Genomic DNA, 18,589 nt, shown 5'->3' with positions numbered 1-18,589 from the left:
ATGTCACACACCGTGTCTGGGGTGCCTTCCTGTCATGATGACCTTCACCTTTGACCACCAACATTCATTCAGGTCAGTCTCGAGTCCCATCCCATAGTTCCAGTTAACACGTGTGGCAAATTTGGAGAAACTCCCTCAGGACATTCCAGAGATATTAGGTTTACGTGAGTTGACAGTGACCTTTGACCTTTTCACTTCATCCTTGAGTCCCACCGGATATTTGATAAAAATAAAAAATAAAAAAGCAACAACAGATCCCCTCAGGTGTTACGAAACACGCGTACGGCTGCGCTTACAACCAGGAAACATCAGACGTTCTGGTCCCAGTTTTGGTTTGTGAGTGATAAAACCGGAGTTCCAGCACTTCAACACCGCAGCCTCACTTTGGCGTTTCACCATTTATCAGCTCAGCATCTCAGCATCTGCTAAAGTTTATCATCTCGTGGTGTGGAGCTGCGGTGTGTGTGTGTGTGTGTGTGTGGGGGGGGGGGGCAGACAGAGGATAAACATCTGCATTCTCCCTCCAACACTCATAGGGCAACCGCTAAGTGGAACAGATGACACGCTCCTGAGTGAGCCTCCAGAGACACGCCGCCGTTATCTGTGCTGCGCGTCTCGGTCAGCTCGTCCTCCGCTCTCGCAACGCGCCGCACACCCTGCGCCGTGTGAGCTGCCGATGTTGGTTTGTCTCCTGGTTCTGGAAGTTGCGTGGCTGCTGCGGTGAACGAGGGCACTTCAATACGCATGAATAAATATCAAATAATTATGATAATATTAAAATGGGTGATAAAGGGGAGTAGAAAGAAGAGTTTCCTAAAGTGTCCTACATTTCCAGCCTAGCACGAATATCTGGTATTGATTTGGAGTCCCTAGGTCACATGACATGGGAGCTGTTGGGAAAAAAACCAACCTCCTCCAGTACTTTTCCAAGCTGTCGTTTCTTGACACGGAAGTAGATCATTCTGAAAACACCAAAGGAAAATCAGACCGATGACATCACATCTGTGCCCCCCCCCCCCCCCCCACACACACACACACACCTATAATTGCCATAAAGGTACAGTAGTAACTCTGGATGCAGCTTCAAGTCCCAGTGGAGCGCCTGGAGGAGTCTGGTGGCCTCTGAAGTTTGGGGGGGCGGTCAGTAAAAACCGCTCTAATAACACCACCAGTAACCCGCCATTAGCGCTGGTCTGGAGAAAGCAGCTGTTGGTTGTTCTGGTGCTGCTCGCTGCAGAAAGAGGTCGGCGTTCTGGGGGGGTAAAAGGACATTTGCCCCCTGTAACCTTTCACAATAAAGCTCCAGCACGCTAAGAAACCACTGGCTGCGTAAATACAGCAGAGCCGCTACGATCAATGAACTCTCAGACATTTTGGCTGCGTCATCTTTTCCTTTTGTGCATTCTTGTGTTTAATTATCAGTAAAGACTTAAATGCTGAGTATCATCTAGTCTACGCCACTGTTAATTACTCAATACTCATTTATGGTGGATTATTACTCTTCTGAGGGGCGGAGCCTGAACAAAAACTCGATGAGCTTCACTTTAAAAAAAAAAAAAAAAACAGCGGAGGAATTGTTACAGGCACAATATTGCAGTAAATTACTTGTCTCTAAGGCCTTTTTTAAATCATTTTAAAATATTTTTCCGACACCTGCAGGGCCCACCCTCGAGTGGCTGAAGGTGAGGTCACATCCACCGGAGCCCAGCTCTCACCCCTTCTTCGCCCTTGTGGCTCCAACTTGAGAGGTGATTCATCGATGAACTGATAAAGACAGGAAACGAGGCCCACCACATGCACAACGGCAGCATCCTTTATTTTGTATGTTGCGACGGTTGCAGGACGCACGTTCTGGAGCGGCTTGAACGGCAGCCGGGAACGGCAGAGCGGCAACACGAACACAAGCCAGACGCCCAGAATGACACGATCGCGTCAAAAAGAGGCGCGCCTCAGCACCTCTTTATGGTTGCTCTCTTTCAGCCGGCCAGAAGCCGCTGCCAGCAGCATCGCTCAGACTAAACAACCAGACCAATGAATGTCGTCTTGGGTTTCGGGGAACGCGCTGCACGCTCCCTTTTGAGCAGGATTCAGTGGGTTGCACAGTTAATTATTCAACTTGGCTTCGTCACGTTCCCGCGGGATTCTTTATTTTACCTGTTGGCTGAATGCCTAAACGCTAACATCTCGTCTCAGATGAATCAATGATTTGTGTCATTTGCAGCAGTTTCGGTCTGATTCTATTCTCCTGACATGCGGCGGATTGGTTTCGGCTTTTTCCTTTCCTTTCTTTTGCGAATGTTGTTATTTGCTGCTTTCTTCAGCCCAACTGAATGAAAAGTGAACTGCTGGTCAGCCAAGCAGTCTGAATGTGTTTGTGATTAAACCAAAAGTTTCCAAATCACGATCCTGATTTAAAGGTGCATTGTGTGAGACTTGGAGGGTTCGTTTGAATATTATATGACTAGTTTATCAGTGTAGAATAAACTGAAACCAAGACTAAGTTATGAATTTTTCAGAGTAGAACGAGTCCTTTACTCACACATATCTTACAGGAAGGCCGCCATGTTGCACGTACAGAAGCCCAGAAGGGGACAAACTTTTGTCCAATTTTCAAAAAATGTTTAAAATTTTTTTTTAACCCTTATTAGGCTTTTTTGTTTCAACTTTTACTTTTGTTTTTATATATAAAAGAAAATAAGATTTTTTTTAAAAATTGTGAACATTTCCACCATTACTTTTTCACTTTGAAATTTGTATCAGTTTTGTCATGACTTGTAAAGCGATGGCATCAACTTGCTAAGTGACGATCGCGACTTTTGACAAACTCTTTTACGGAACCCCGATGATGCAAACGCTGGTTTTCCATCGTCAGCTATATTATCTAGATGGTCTGACGTGAATAAATTAGTAGCCTTGATGGTTCTGCAGGAAGGATAAATATAATATAGTTTCTGACCATGTTTAAGGTTCAGGGTTTTCACTTATGGACTTGGGCGGCTTTTAAAACATGTTTTAATCGGAAGGAACTCGCGGTGGCTGGATGACTACCATTAAAGTGTCGGATCTGATGCATTTATGTCTGAGGCGATTAAATCTGTCCCTCAAAGTGCTGTAATGAGTGACTCTGGTGGCTAGATGTTGTCTTTAATAGTGGAAACCTGAGCCCATTTAGTGCAGAAACTTCATGACGGTACCTTTTTCTAAATCTTACGTACAGTAGAAACAGCTGATGTCTGATGACTTAACCATCTTATAGCCTGGACGGAGCACAGCTTTGACCAGACGCGTCGTTGGATGACTCGGCGATGTTCCCAGACAGAGCGATTGCATCTGAGGTCAGCTGGCAAAATGAATGAAGTGTGTGGAGGACGGTGCTGTCATCCGCAAGAAGGAACAGCCTCAGGTGATGCGTCGAGATGTCTTTTGTCCATTTCTGTTGGTAATATCATATCCCCTTGTAGCATAAACATTTACTTTTGCTGTCTTGGTTTGTGCAGGCTGCTGTGGCTCCCTTGAGATGAAGACATATTTTCATAAAAGCCATCGTCATGGGACGCTGGATCGCAGTGTTTGTTGGCAGCTAGTCAAGAGGATTAGAAGGGACGCCTGGAGTTCCTCTGTTTATTTAGTTGTCATGCTTGTCCAAGAACTCAGCTTTCAAGCACAGAACATGTTGCCAGAAAGCAGCCCGGCTGCCAGAAAAACGTAGGAACCGCACAACCGAGCAGTGGTCATTAATCCTGCCATGTACATCCAGAAATATTATCAAGAAAGTCAACAAATACTCAAGAAAGTCACTAATAGTGAGAGTTCAGGGTAGAGGATCTAGCTGTAAACAATTACTAGCGTAGCACTGTGGTGATGCCACGACTTTTACAAGAGCCACAGTTTCCATTTCTGAGTCCTGGATGCGGCTTTACTGCCTGAGCTTCAGCCAAATTAGCTGTGGCTGGATCCTTTAGGCAGCGGGATTCAATTTCTTAACTGTTGTGCTATTTTTGTCATTTATTTCATTAGGGGTGTCACAATCTTAACTCGCCTACAGTGTCGACCATCAAAACCACTTCCCATATTTTTTTTTCAAACACTTCAACCACCACCTATAAAAAAACAAAACAGTACACACAGAGACACTGCTACACGTACGTTAGCAAGCACGTTAGCAATCAGTAGCAGCAGCCAAGTTACCATGGCTGAGGGGAGAGCTGCATCAACTAAACTTGAACACTCTCCTCTTTTAATCAGTGTTTCCATGTTTTTATTTTATTTTTATTTTTTGTGGGGTTTAACATCTAATGTGTCATTCCATGGACTTTACAGGGACTAAAAAAATATTTAGGGGTTCATCCAGGATCTTAAGAGGGTCGGGAAGCTGTTTTGTATTGTTTTTCCTCCGTTAGCATGGTGTTGTCTTGATGTCTCAATTATCTGAGTTGTGTTTTACTTTCTTAGTGAGTAATCCTGGGGGTGGGGTAGGTTAGGAGGTTATCAGGGGTCCTGAACAGACCCTGGCTCTTTGGCTGTTAGGGAGGTTTGTCCCATTTGTACCCACGTAGAGAAGAGTTCAATGCCAGGGGGATGAACTGTTCTCTCCCTTTACCACACCCAACATTTCCATTCTCACATCACTGCATGTTTGGCCCACGACTCAGTTTGCTCTTGTGAGCACCACGCATCATTTCCATGAGCATAAGTGAACGCATCCTCTCATAAACCATCACAGCGTCCTGCCTCGTCTCTGCATCGCGACACGCTCAGGAAAACCGGTCCATGACAGCTTCAGGGAGACCTGATTTCACCTCCACAACCTCCGCTCTTCCCGGGTTTCATGAATCTGATCAGTAGCTAAGTGTTTCCCTCTCTCTCTCGCCATCACGACAGTCCACTGACCTTCTATTGATGTTCACCGCACGACTGTTTATATTCCTCAAGAGGTTTTCACAATCTATCATATTTTCAAAACTATTGAGAATTAGATCACTTTCATCCCCGGGAACGCTGCAAAAAGTTGGACCTTTCGGAAAAGCCCCCCCCCCCCCCTTAGTTACGCCTAGTGTGCGTAACTAAGGGGGGGGGTACACCTGTGTGCGTTAGTGACTCTTTTTGGAGCAATACCTGCGCGATTTCCTCAAGATTGAGGCAAAAGGAGCAACAGTAGCAGGATATATTCAACGTATTTAAATATGCAGCGGAGGGGACACTGCAACCGTCGAGGCTAAAGCACACCGGTCTCAAGCGCACCGGTCTCAAGCGAAATCAGACAGACCCCATGATCTCTACCCCGCGTTCTGCGCTTTTTTTTCTGCACTTCTCGCCACAAGAGCTAGACAACACATTAGCTGGCTAGCTATGGCATGAGCCTAGCCTTACTTTGGAGCAGACGTTTGTCAGGTGGGAGTGGGGCCGTCCACACTGTCTAATCCATCGTAGACACCACCCCTGTTGGGTTTTCGGCTTTGGGAAGGGAAGGAACACGATTCCCCCAGACTCTTGGGGTACCCACTGTCAGATTTACATAATCCATAGGCACATCACTTTACCATTTTGTCGGAGGTCCGCATTTTTTCAGACCTTTTTACTAGCAACGGTTGCTAAGATGTTGCTGGTGGGGTTTCGCGAAAGGTGAATTCTTCCCCTCTTATTTTTAAAGGCCAGTTTTCGACAACCAGCTCCAGATCTACTGGGAGCGGTACCTCTGCTGCTAATAGCTGATCATGATAGCTGGATGAATCAAACGATTCTCTTGGTTCGCAAACCAGAGATTTGGGGTTTTTTTGTTTTGTTTTGTTTTATCAGACTGATCAAACCTTATAAACGCCTCCTACCCGGGCCCAATTTAGATCACTAGGCTGTGGGTGAGCCAGGCCCCTTCCCTTCCAACCCCGCAATCCAAAGTGGCGTGTGAGCTGGAGGATGATCAGGGACAAGTCCAGCACGTTCTTGGCTTTATGAAAGCATGTTTTTCATGTTGTTTCCATGTTCACGTGGAATTATTTTTTTTAACACTGAAGGACACATCTTGAGAAAACTAAACTCTAAATTGAATTTCTGAGTATTTTTGCATTCAAACGCTGTGAACCAATGGCAGACCCCAGACTGGCGTTCACACGTCGCAAAGCCACTGGGCGGGCCAGAGGCTCCTGCCCCGCTCCGCCCACTCAGACTCTGAGAAGTAGGGAAGACGATGTCGGATCAACACGCATGTGCTGTAGCAGTCTGCAATGCTAAGAAGAAAGCCAACGACGTTAGCTTTCACAATCGACCGAAACACGTTGCCGTGAGGGAGCAACGGATGAGGTTTCTTTGTCTGAGCCACATAGCGAACCACATGGTTTGCAGTCGTCACAGAAAACTGTTCCACCAACTGGCAGCAGAGAAAAATGGGCTTCGCCAGCAGGTTGACTCCCCCATTAAGAGGACAGCCTGTAGCTTTACTGGTAAGTTTATTTTTTCTATTGGGTGCTAACAATTCAACCAAGCCTGCCCACCAGGTCCTAGAGAGCTGGTCCAAACCAGGTGACCCACATCGGAAGGCCCCCGCCAGCCCTGTTTGTCCTGTACAGCCGCCGTTACGGGTTCTTCCGGCGCCGTGGGTCCGCCTCTGTTGGTCCAGAAGGACGCGTCGGACGACCGCTCGTCCTCTTCCCGATCGCCGACCAGCTCAGAACGACACCGAGACGTCCCGTCCGCCGCGGCGGTCTTGCCACGGAGCCCGCCGCCGCGTTCGGTCCTGTCTTCGGCGCCGCGCGGAAGCTTTGAACTCTTCGGCGAACACGACGTTCCTCCAGACCTGCTTGCGGGGTGTCCCGCCTTCCCCACCACCCGCTATGTCGGGAGGGCGGGCACGGAGCAGCGCTGTCTCCGCCCACAACTAAGAGGCGAGCTGCTGGCGCTCTGCAGAAGCGGAGTCCTGGAAAATGGCTAAAAATTTCATAAACACAATTTACAGACCACTGAGCACTTTTAGCTTCAAAATAGCTAAAAAAAAAAAGGAGTGGAGTGGAGATTTTCAGAAAAATCTAAACCTGGGTGTCTTAATCTCCACCAGTAACAACCCTTGAATTTCACCATCAACACTTAAAACGATGCCAGGGATTTCCAGTTCTTGGTTAATGTTTACTATGTGTATTTATGTGGGAGTTTGGATCAGTGGTTAGGGTTATTTTAATTTATTTCCGGTGTCCCGCTGCCGGTGATTCGGAGCAGTATCTGACTGATCCCATAGACAATTCTTTTTTTTTTTTAGTTTTATAAATGTTGCAATAACCACCCACACGAAACAACTGTGGAGCACTCGGCTGGGTTCGATCCCCAGCATCGTGAGGTTCACCACTGTGCTCTAACATTTCATTATTTAAAGATCCAAAACAACCGAGAACAAATAGGATAGGCTAGGATTAACTTTATTGTTCCATACGGGAAATTTGTTGTCGACAGTAGTGCATGATGTGCTACAACATAACACTTAACAGTTGCACAAGCATACACAAATCCATGACCGTAAAATCACATTGGGGAATATTATTTTCTGATTTACATTTAAAACACGTTATTTTAACCCCTCCTTTGGGTTTTTTTATACATGGCTTTGCTGCATGGAGTCTTCCCCCAGCGGGGGTTCATTGAAGTATTGCCTTACGTTGTGTCTTTTTCCCCCGTACCCTGACTGTAACTGTAGTACTGTGTGCAGTATTGCTTGACCACCACTCTCAACAACACGGTAACTCTCACGTAAGCGCTCACGTCAGACGAATGCTCTCAGAGGACCGAGGTTCTGATGACCCAAGAACCAGTCCCCTAAACGGGTGAGAGCTTCCTCTGTTCTGCACCGGGTTCTCGTCTACTCCCCTGCCCCACACTGGCTGACTAGATGCTCGTTAGCGATGAAATCAGGTCACTCCCCGAGGTCTCGTCAATACATAATTAAACAACAGGATGCAGACAGGCTTCTCTTGCACAGAACGAACAGCGGCGTGGTGTCACAGAGCTGCGCTATAGAATACGCCGTATGTTGGACGCATTAAAAGTGTAATTTTGAAATTACTTTTATCGCGTACAACCGCACACATTCTTCTTCAGCGTATCCGAGCCATTCAGGTAATTAAATAAGTAAAACTCATCAAAAGTAACACATAAAAGCTGAAAGAACGACGCGTCTGCTGGTGTTCCACAGACGGTCGGGTGTCAGCGGCTCCACTGCTGGGATTGCATGACCAGCTGATTCATCCTCCACCTGGACATTCATTCACTCATCCACTAAATCCCTGCGTCTCTTTTCGCTGTCTCCCTCCTTTCTCTCTAAATTATAGCGTATAAAACCTGATCGCTGTGTCTAGCGCCTTTAAAAACTTGAAACGTCGGGTAGAAATATTTGCATCACAACCTCAGAAGGCGCCAACTCCCAGCGACGGGATGTGTCTTACTGGTCCAGCTCTGCCGGGGCCGATCAGGTTCAAAAAGTCACACGACACTGAAGCTTTTTGATTAAAAACACAAAACGGAGACTTGAAATACAGTATAAAAAAGTGGGTTTCTTAATTTGCCATCAAGTAATAATATCAGGTATTAAGTTGAAGTCACAAGATCACATGATGTTGGTGTAAAGCGCTAAAAAAAACAAAAGCGTAACTTCTCCGTCTCCATTAGTTGTGAATCTTGTTAAGAGGAGTTTTACATGCGTTGATCATCTATTTTGTTCTCTCTGAACATACATGAAGGATGCGTTTCCCAGCCCGCCACGCGTTTTACTGGCGGCCCTTGATCAAGTCGCTTTATTCAACAGCTCCATGACAGACGGTGAGATCTCCCAGGGTTCTCCAGGGGAACCAGTTTCCTTTAGGGAAGAGCAGAATGTTTATAGACCGAGCTTTTATATCCATTACGCAGATAATGAGGACGCCAGGGGACGTCTAGAGAGGGTCAGATACGGTCGCCCGATAGACGTCTGTAGCTAGAAACTTCTCCTTTCTGGGTTTGTGGCAGATAAATGACCAATGATTGATGAAATTCCTCTTCAAGTCTGTAATATCGTGTGGTTTTTCTGATGTTTCTCGTTACTCTGGATCTCATCTCCTAACTTACGCTCTCCTAACGACAGTTTTTAAAAGTCTAATTTTAAAGAAATCTGTTTCAGCCTAATATCTAGTCTTTTTAGTCCAAATGTATCCCGGGAGGTTTGTAATTAATGGCCTTAAATTACAGTCACAGTGCTAAAGTTGAATTAAAAGGACTTTTTAACCCTTTTATATCACATCTCAGGTCGTAGAGGTCACCAGCGTCACGCGCCGAGATGATTTACCAAATTATTTCTGCTGTTCCATGAATCCGATCATGTTTTTCTTTTTTTAAAAACAAAATTTTACATTTGTAAGTTTAAAAAACATACAAAAGACAAGAAACTGTAGATGTGGTTATCTTGTAAAAGCAGGATAAATTTGCCAAGATTAAACGGTTTGTTGCCCAGGATACCGTCATCATCATGTGATAAGGAGTTAGCCGTCCTGTCAGCCCGAGAACGTGCTGAGCTTCGTTATGTCACAGTCACGATATCTCATTGTCTCAGTTTAATCGATCTAACCAGGTGACAAAGAAGTTCGTTAGTCTGTTTTTTTCCTGGCTTCTGTATGAACCAATCAACTGATACCAATAATAACATCCACCAGTCACTCAAGCTGAAGCTTTGAGCAGCACATGTAGGTTTCACCAGTTGGCGACGGTGTGCTACGTAGCAGCGTCTTCAGGGGGTTCGCTTTTCCTCATTTTCTTTTTAAAACCTGAGAGTGAAAAACCAGCCTGAGGCCGGCCAGCTCATCTGAGGAGTGAACAGCGGATGATTCACATTCATGCGCTCATCGCACATTCCACATCTAACAAAAGCCTCGTGTCTCACTTCCTGTCGCCGGACAACCACCCCGATTCATCGATTCTGATCAGCACGTTTAAAACCTCTCTCCTGCTTTGCCTTTTGTTTGGCTGAGCTGAAAGTTTAAAAACTACAGTCCTTCGTTTCTGTGCCAGAACACACATCTGCAACACCACAACCATGAGCCCTGCAGGAGGGACGACGGCAAACCCTGCTGCTGCTGGCCCCCCTCCAGCGCTGACAACTCCCCATCATCTGCTGTAATGTCGTTAATCTCATCCGCAACAGGCAGCGCTGTTATTGTTAATTGCAAAATTGACAGATTAGCCAAACATCCCGAGTAGGAGGACTCACATGTATGCCTGCTCCGTCGGAGGTTTCCCTGGAAACAAAATATTTGAAGGAGTGAATGAAAACCTCAAGTCTTTGGGGATTTTTGAGGTAGAAGGTCTCAACTGCTTCAAGTGAGAGCAGCATCGCAGGATTTAACTTGCTTTTGTTTGTTTGTTTGTGTTTTAAACACAAATAGTTTAAAGTGCATACAGAGTCTCCAGTAATTCCCAGAATGATTATATAATTTAATTCCAAAGCGCTTGGCAGCAACGTTGCGCGTCGTCCTGTTTACATGCTGAGCTCACATCGCTGGAGTTACACACAGCCAAGGGGATCAGGGGGCTGTTGCTCTCTGCTTAAACCCGCATGTCAATGTGCAGCGGAGTTTACTGACACCAGTTTCTTCATCGAATGGGCAAAAACAAATTCCCGCAAGCACCCTCACGGAGGAGCGGCGACCAGTTTCCTGCCCCTGAAGAACAGCTGATTCAGCCCATTTTTGTCAGCCGCGAAGGTGAAATTGAGGGAAATCTCTTGTAAAAACCCATTCAGTGGTTTTGGCCTTTGTGTAATTGTGTTGTGAATGTTTCATTCTGAGGTGGAAGTAGCTGAGGGGCAGAGAGGGACTCGTGCGCCCTGTGGCCTGGCTGACTGCGTCTCCACCTCACACTTTGCTTTGGCTCGTCCGAGTTCTTTCACAGCCTTTTTTTTTTTTTTTGGTGAAGTTAAATGAGTTTGTGATGGTGTTCTCAAGCTGTGGGTGGTGATGCCCCTTGGCAGGCTTCTGCAGGTTATCTCATCGGGTGGTGGTGGTGGTGGTGGTGGGGGGGGGGGGGGGGGTTAAAGAGACAGGACCTCCAATGACCTTCAGACAGAGGATGAACGGAGGGATTTATGCAGGACATTGGTATGAAGGTCATGTTGTCATTGGGATTCATGCTAAGCTTCACCTGTGCAACCGCTGAGTCCAAACTTGAGACGTGTTTGATTCCACAAGAGAGGAAAATGGGAGCTGCTGCTGCTCTTCCTGCCCTCAGCTTTCCACATGGGCTCGCCGAAGCGTCCCGGAACAGAACCGCGGCACCAGATTACTGCGACTGCAGCTCTCTTTTGTGTATTAATATCTGCCCAAGCGTCCCTCTAACTGTTACACAATGTTGTAGACAGTAAATAAAGCGACAGCCTTGCGGTTCCCTCAGTGCTCTTAGTACACCAGCAGGTAGAATTCTCCACTTCCGCCGCTGCTTCCCTGCGTCCGCATAACCTGGGAGGTAAAATCATCCACAGTGAAATAAGAAACTTTTGGGTCTTGGGTCTGGATGTTACATAATCCCTGGCCACCGCCGGCGTGAACAGAGGATTTCCCCCCAAACTTTTTTGTTTTCAGGGGCACCATAAATCAGCGAGCCAGCAATTAGTTTTCCACGGATTCCGTCAGGGTTCCTCTGAAGGAAACACATCAAAGCGGGCCAAGAACGTCTCCATGCCGATGTTATCTGACCTGCAAACAACAGAGTATTTATGACACATCCAGTTCAGGACCTTATCGGCGTACATTTGACCACCGCGTCTTCTGGAGACGACGGCTCTGTGTTTTAATGTCACGGGGGTCATGAGTTGACCCAAGCAGGGGCTGGTGTTGTAAAGCTATTTTGTGTCTTTGGGCGTCATTCCATCCTCTCACTGAGTGTCTTTATCTAACCTGTTTACCCCACATTTTTGTTGGTGGTTCATTAACATGATTTAATACGCAAATAATTCAAATAACTTGTGAGGGGAAGTAATGTTATAGCTTTCTACTCTCTGGTCAAAGACAAACTGGAAGACTTATTTCCCCAAATGGTGGATGGCTGCTTTTATTTCCACATTAATGAATCCAGATTCCCTTTGAGGAATATTCTTCTTGTCACATGAATCATCTTGTCTTTTTTGATTTATATTGTATGGAAGCACATTTCTGCCATCATGAAAAATCCTTGTTCCATTTTTGTGATTCGCACGGTAAGCTAGCATAAATCCACGCTGACTTAAAACTCCAAGATGATGTTAAAAGAAGCCTTTTATATATATTTATATCATGTGATCATCATGTGTAGGTTTGATTTTTTAAAGAGAAATAAACCTTTGTTTTATTGAAACATAGCTACTCACGCTAGCTTCTTTGATGCTTGCCTTACAATGCTTTTACTGGCGTTGATCAGAATTTGCCACTGCACATCCCATCAATTTAGCTTGACGTCACGAGAGCAAACGAGCTAGAGGACTTGTTTGATTCCCAGGAAACCTAAAATGTGGCGTTTATTTGCGTCCTTGTAGCCCGTAAATCCATCAACACATCTCAAACAGGTCAATAAAAGTGAAATACGGGGCCAAGAAAGAAGGCAGGCAGAGGATTTTAGAGAGGTGATCATGGACCTCCTCTGCTCTGGAGTTCATTCAGGGGCTGAAGATGGCGAATGGAAGAACAAAAGGACAAAGATATTGATTAGAGTTCAAATTAGAGCGTGTCCGTTGATGCTGATGCAGTTTATTGACAGTACCTTGGGAGGAGTTCATAATAATCGCATGCTGACAGGCAAAAAAAAATCCTCCTTTATAAATTTCTCTAGTTCGATCCGATGTTTTATCATTTATCCAAGAAATGTGCTTTGAAGAAGGAAAATGGTCTCTACTTGGACCTCCCTTTCAATTGAAAGCATAAAGCTGAGGTTAAAGAGCAGTTGTTAAAAAGTAACTATTTTTTTTTGTGTCAAGATTACTTTGACCTTTTGTTGAAAATGACAGCTTATCTCAGAATAAACCACTTTTCTGCAAAGGGGGCTGCGTTTATAGATGTGCGTTCGAGAGGGCGCAAAAATCAATAAAAATATACGAGGCGTCTTTATAAGTCATTTCAATAAACTGGCGCGGACAGTGAGGAATACTTCATAGCCAATAAAAGTGTGGATGCTGGCAATAAAAGCGTCCCTCCACGAGCGCAACAGAGCCAGACAAGCGTGCCAGTTAATCTCTCTGTCTGGAAGCGCTGACCTGCTTCGGTTATCGGATGCTGATGATGAGCTGCATTGATTTTTCTCGGCTTCTTTATGTTACAGACTTCCTGCAGCGAGGCAGATGACCCACGCACATGTCAGCTATTGATGGCCACCGAGAACACCAACAACCATTACACTACCGCTGTGTTCGCCTCTTTGGGAGGTTACGTTTGTGAGTATTGTGAGTGACTTTGGAGGGTTTTTTAGAGGCACGTGTTTTTTTTCACCAGAGCTGAGCTGAAGTGGATTTTATGCTGCGACTGGTAAGAAGTTACTGACTTTTTAATCACCTGATGTTTTAGGTTAATTATCACTCTTATTCTTCACACTCAGTGTATTATGAGCCCCAAAATCTTTGAGACACAACTGATATAACTTGCTTTCACATGGAATAATGATATTTTAAAAAGTCGTGCTTGCAAACTGAAGGCTGGGTTGTGTTTTGAATGGTTTGGTGTTTTTATAGGGCTGCCGCTTTTTATTCGAGGTTCGAATGTTTGGTCAGAGGTGGAGTGAAATGTTCGCCTTCAGACTTCAACTTGTTCAAGTTTCCGGACACTTTTGATGTAGTCCCCTTCTAATCCAGCAGAGGGCTACCCTGACCACCAGCTCGACCTGTTGCATGCCCCATCAGGAAATGAAGCTTAAGTTCTCTGAACGCAAATGAAAAATACTGGCTAGCAGCGACGTTCTTCAGGTTCTGCGCTGTGTTCTTTTACAAAGGAAGCGGTCTTAATGTCACTCCTCCATGACATGTCTGCAGGCTCACCTGCTAGCGTTAGCTTACCACCAGACGGAGGTTGCAGGCCCTCACCAGAGGCTCGTTAAAGCCGTCACCGGTCCAATAGCAGGGGGATCCCCAGATGCCACTGTTCACATCCATATTTGTTACCTGCGTTCTGCATTCAGACAAGAATATAGAACGTTGTAAACTACTGATGTTAGTTGGGAGCCTATCCCAGCTGACATTGGGCGAGAGGCGGGGTTCACCCTGGACGGGTTGCCGGTCCGTCGCAGGGCCATCAGGAGCAATTCGGGGCTCAGTATCTCGTTCAAGGATACTTAGACAAGGGGGAAGTGAGGATTGAACCAGCGACCCTTCGGTTGCTAGACGGCCACTCGACCTCCGAGCCACGCCACCCCAGGTTTTATTCGATTTCTAAAATTCTATTTCAGAGGAAATTTTAGATCCCGCTGGAATCAGGGCAGTGGTTCTGTGGCTCCAGCAGAAGCAGGGAGCCTGTTCCACTATTGTGGCTCCACAGCAATGAAATAGTTGACCTGGATGGGCGATAAGGGGGCAAGGCACCTGGCAAAGGTGGCAGAGCGGAACTGGAATGTAGCAGGGATGTGCAGCCCTGTAGGCAAGCGCCAGTTTCTTGAATGTTTTTACTCACGCAGACAAGAGGGGAGTCACGCAGGAGAGTTTGTTTGAAGCTCAGATGGACAGCAAAGTTCCTTACGGGCTGTAAAGGTGAAACAACCGTTAGAAGTTAAACCTGCTAACCTGCTAAATACCAGACTCCATCAACGCAGACATGCGTTTATTTATTCAGGAGCGGACTGACACCCGCTGCTTTATATGTACACCCATGAGGTCATACTACAGGTACCAGATCCACTTCAGGAACCGATCCCACATTCATAGAATAACTGATGTGCAATGATGGAGAAAAAATACACAAAGATATTTCAGAGTGTTCTTTTCAGCGTTGACTTGGCTCTTTGACTCGGTTGCAAATGTTTCAACTTTTTTTTTTTCTTTTATTGCATAGCTCTATAAATATCGTACCCATTGACTACATCCAGTAAATAACCAGGTTGGGAACAAGGAACGCCATTTAGGAAGAGAAAGCCAGTTGTTAAAGAAGCAAAGTTCACGGCGGTGTTCAGAATAATGATTTAAGGCGCAGGGATAATAAACGTTTGATATTTTCTTGAGGTCACTGACATTATTTGGTGACAGGGAGAAGTAGCTCACAGCAGTAATGTCTATTGTTTGATCGTTGTTGAAAACAGCAGCTGGCTGATTTATTAGCACATCTGCTTCAGACCGTCAAAATCAGGCGTTGTGTTTCGCTGAGGGCCCCCCCCACCCCTCTATCACTCACTGTGTTGGGATGTTCTGCCTCGTGATGGGTTCTAGAGACGCATTCTCCCGAAGATGGATGGTGGTCTCAGGCAAATAGACACAGATGCCAAATACAATTCAGACGGTTGATGAGGGTCAGAAGCCGCGGGGGGGGGGGGGTCAAACCTCGACTCCCTCGAAGCTCCGGCACCAGAAATATTTAGAAAGCAGACAACAGTTTGTCATGGTGATGCTTGCGTGACTGTCAGCTTGTAGTTTGTTGAGGCAGTAATGGTGCTTGAAGCTCTGCAGGCACTCAGAGCAGCGCAGTCGTCATGCATGTGGCGACCTGACCGACTATTAGTTGCTGTTGCAGGACAGCAATCATGAAAGACGTAAGCAGTTGCTTGGGGCCTCTTCAGCCACTAAGTATGGGCCTCATCACGAAAATATCTGTGTTTGCTTACATTTACTGACCCCTATTGCACATTCAATTTCCCCTCTAATTTCACGCATCGACTTACACAGCGGTTCAAGTTACTATCACAGATTTCACCAACATCATGAGGTATTTTTCCAACGTGCCGTAAGATGAAAAAGGGAGAAAAAAACCCGCTGAGTTTAAGGAAAGTTTGTCTTAACTGATTAGATTCTTTAAAAGAACAGCCAGAGTATAGTATATAAGTTAAGCTGGCTAACATTGGCATCCTTATCTGGAGACAGCTGCCTCCAAATATTGTGTTTAAGGAAAATCCCACTTTACTTGGAAATACGCTCAATGTCCATCACTCCCAGAACGAGCCAAGACGACAGAGCTGCATGAGGGAGACCAACGCTAGTTAGCTTAGCACAATGACTGGTAAGAACAGGAAGAGTTCCTGTCTGTCATTGGGGGGGAGGCAAATAAGCTTACCCCCCCCCCCCCAAAAAAAAAAAAATTGGAGCGTTCATTCAAACTAAATAAAGAAGGGGGCTCTTATTGGTCTTTGCCTCCAAATCAATGAACCTGGCAGAGTGAGGAGCAGATTTTTAATTTCTTGCTTTTGTGTAGTCAAATAAATATAATCCCCAAAAGTTATGTTAGTGAGATGAAGTTTGGTAGTTTTGCTGATAGGTGGGTACTTGGACAGTAAGGCTTCCATGGATGGTGCAAAATGTCTGAAAAAAAGAAGCAGCAGCTTTTTTAATCTATGTTAACTGTATCTACCCCCCCCATGTGATGGTTTCTAGTGAGTCTACGCCACACACCTCCACCAGATATGTTAATGGTTAGCCCGTTAGCAGGTTTTCAGCCGGACCAGGTATTGTTGTGGGTCTTTGTGTATTGGACTGATCCGTGATGTGTGTTTTAGCTTCAGCATCTGTTGCTCAATTGGCTTAAACGTTAACAATGACTCAGGAAAAAAAAAGGGGTTGTCAATCAGAAATGAAACATGACCGCACATGTGATTCTGGTTTGTGCCACATGTCAGTATTCTGACAGATGGGAGGAGGACTCAGATGTCTCACACTGCTGCCAGAAAGATCGATTGCACTGCAGTCCTTCAGAAGGTGGTCTCAGCTGTCTCTGACGGCGTAGCGTCACGGAACAACTTCGCTCGTGCATGTTCCTGGGAGGTTCGGTGCTCTCTGCAGTCTGCGGCGGGCTCATTGTGTCTGGTTGGCCAAATTCCTCTCAACACGGCTCGATTTGCCCCAAAGAAATGTGTTAATTGGAACATTACGTTTTACGATGCTGATCATGCTTTCTCTTCGTCTTTGAGAGTGACATCAATGTGATGCTATTTTTTGTAGTTCTGATTACGTTTCTTTTGGTTTTTCACTAATAAATCCTGTTGATGGACATCGGGGAGAGTGTTGTTTAGGAGAACATGGCCATGTTTACCCAGTAGACGGACCTGAACCAGCTCTCCAGTAGTCTGATAAGCATGACCTCATTGTTCCTGGTCCCAGCTGTGTGCTCGGCACTTCAGACCACAAAGCAGCTGTGTCTTGGTAAACTCTTAGACGTCGCGGTTTCTCGCTAGCTCTGTGGAACTAACCTTGCATATCTCAATAGCGGAGACAGTTTGCTGAAAACAACTGGTGTTAATACATCAAATAGCTCCTTGAGAACAGAAAAAGGCCAACAAACTGACATCTGAAAGCTGTTTAAAACATTCACTCAAGGTTTTTTTTTCGTATTTTTTTGCTTTCCTGTTGAGCTAATCTGTTGATGTGTCTTTGTGATTTTGTCTTGGACATTTGTGTATCTGGCCGGGTGCGCTGGGTCACGAAGGAAATGCTGTCTGCTGATTGGCATCTCGTTTTCCTTTCTCCCTTTTCTAAAACCTTTAGCGGCGCTCTTGTAAATGACATGAGCTCATGAGGTAAGCATCCGCTTGTGCCTTGTGTGTATTTGTTAATGTTTTCTACAACATTTTATACAAATGGCATCATGTTTATGGCTTTCCATACATCTGCTTAAGTTTCCTCTCCCAGTGGCTTTGTGTCGTCAAACTCGTCCGAATCTAATCGAAAAAGATGAGTTTGTTCTCTGTGGTCCAGTTGGGTCTCAGTGCTCATGTCACTTAAAAACACTTATTTGTTGTGGGGTGTGTGAGATGGAACAGAGCTGGAAATTGGCGCATTAGAGTGTTTCTGCTTGGTCAAAGATGTATCTAAAATGTAATTTCTTGGGCGTGAACGTCACATTTCAGCAGCCAGTCATTTCTTTATCATTTATCCAGAGGATTTCTTCAGATCTCAACAAACGCCATGCGCAGATGACCCACAATCCTCTGCGATTTGGTCCGCTTCCTCCAGTCAGTTCAGATCAGGGTCAGACTGTGTTATTGCTGCAGTTGAACCGAACTCGAGTTTGCTCAGAGATGGCCATGGACCTTTCGGAAAAGCGGTCTTGGACTGATGGTTTTGGTTAGAATTGTGTTCAGAAACATCCAAAGGAGCAGCACCAGAGTTTGATTGAAACAGAGCAAACGCTGGGTTGCGGAGGCGCCTTCAGTCTACGAAGATCCCGCGAGATGACGGTCTTGACTGTAGTGTCTAATTACGAATCTTTGCTGCAGCAGTGATACTGGAGCGGCTCCTGGATGAACCGAGTGCCTCGATGGTGAACTTACAGGCTAAAATATTGTCTTAGTAGCATGAAACTGCAGCGAAATGTTATGAGTGAGCAAAAACTCTACAATCCCTGTTGTGACTTAGAGAACGAGGGATGAAGATGCTCCCTGGGAAAACAGTAGAGAGCTCTACTTCTAAGTAATTGTTGTTGAGGAATCCCCTACA

General features: G+C 45.6%; 1 protein-coding gene across 4 annotated transcripts in view; it reads left to right on the top strand.

Annotated features, from left to right (window-relative positions):
- Positions 1-5,886: 5,886 nt before the first annotated feature.
- LOC147243660 (tenascin-like) overlaps positions 5,887-18,589 on the top strand; it is a 59,665-nt gene continuing 46,962 nt past the window's right edge. For 2 of the 4 annotated variants that reach the window (XM_086186435.1, XM_086186432.1), the window contains exons 1-2: positions 5,952-6,437; positions 13,291-13,402. The gene's annotated coding sequence lies outside the window, so the exon portion shown is untranslated. Of the gene's footprint in view, positions 6,438-13,290; positions 13,494-18,589 lie in introns of all 4 variants that reach the window. The other 2 variants (XM_086186436.1, XM_086186434.1) reach the window with 2 other exon arrangements.

Source organism: Aulostomus chinensis, chromosome 19 (genome assembly GCF_037954235.1).
Source record: "Aulostomus chinensis isolate RoL2024-O1b breed Wild chromosome 19, RoL_Achi_v1.0, whole genome shotgun sequence".
Taxonomy (NCBI): domain Eukaryota; kingdom Metazoa; phylum Chordata; class Actinopteri; order Syngnathiformes; family Aulostomidae; genus Aulostomus; species Aulostomus chinensis.
This window is presented reverse-complemented; position numbering and strand designations above follow the sequence as displayed.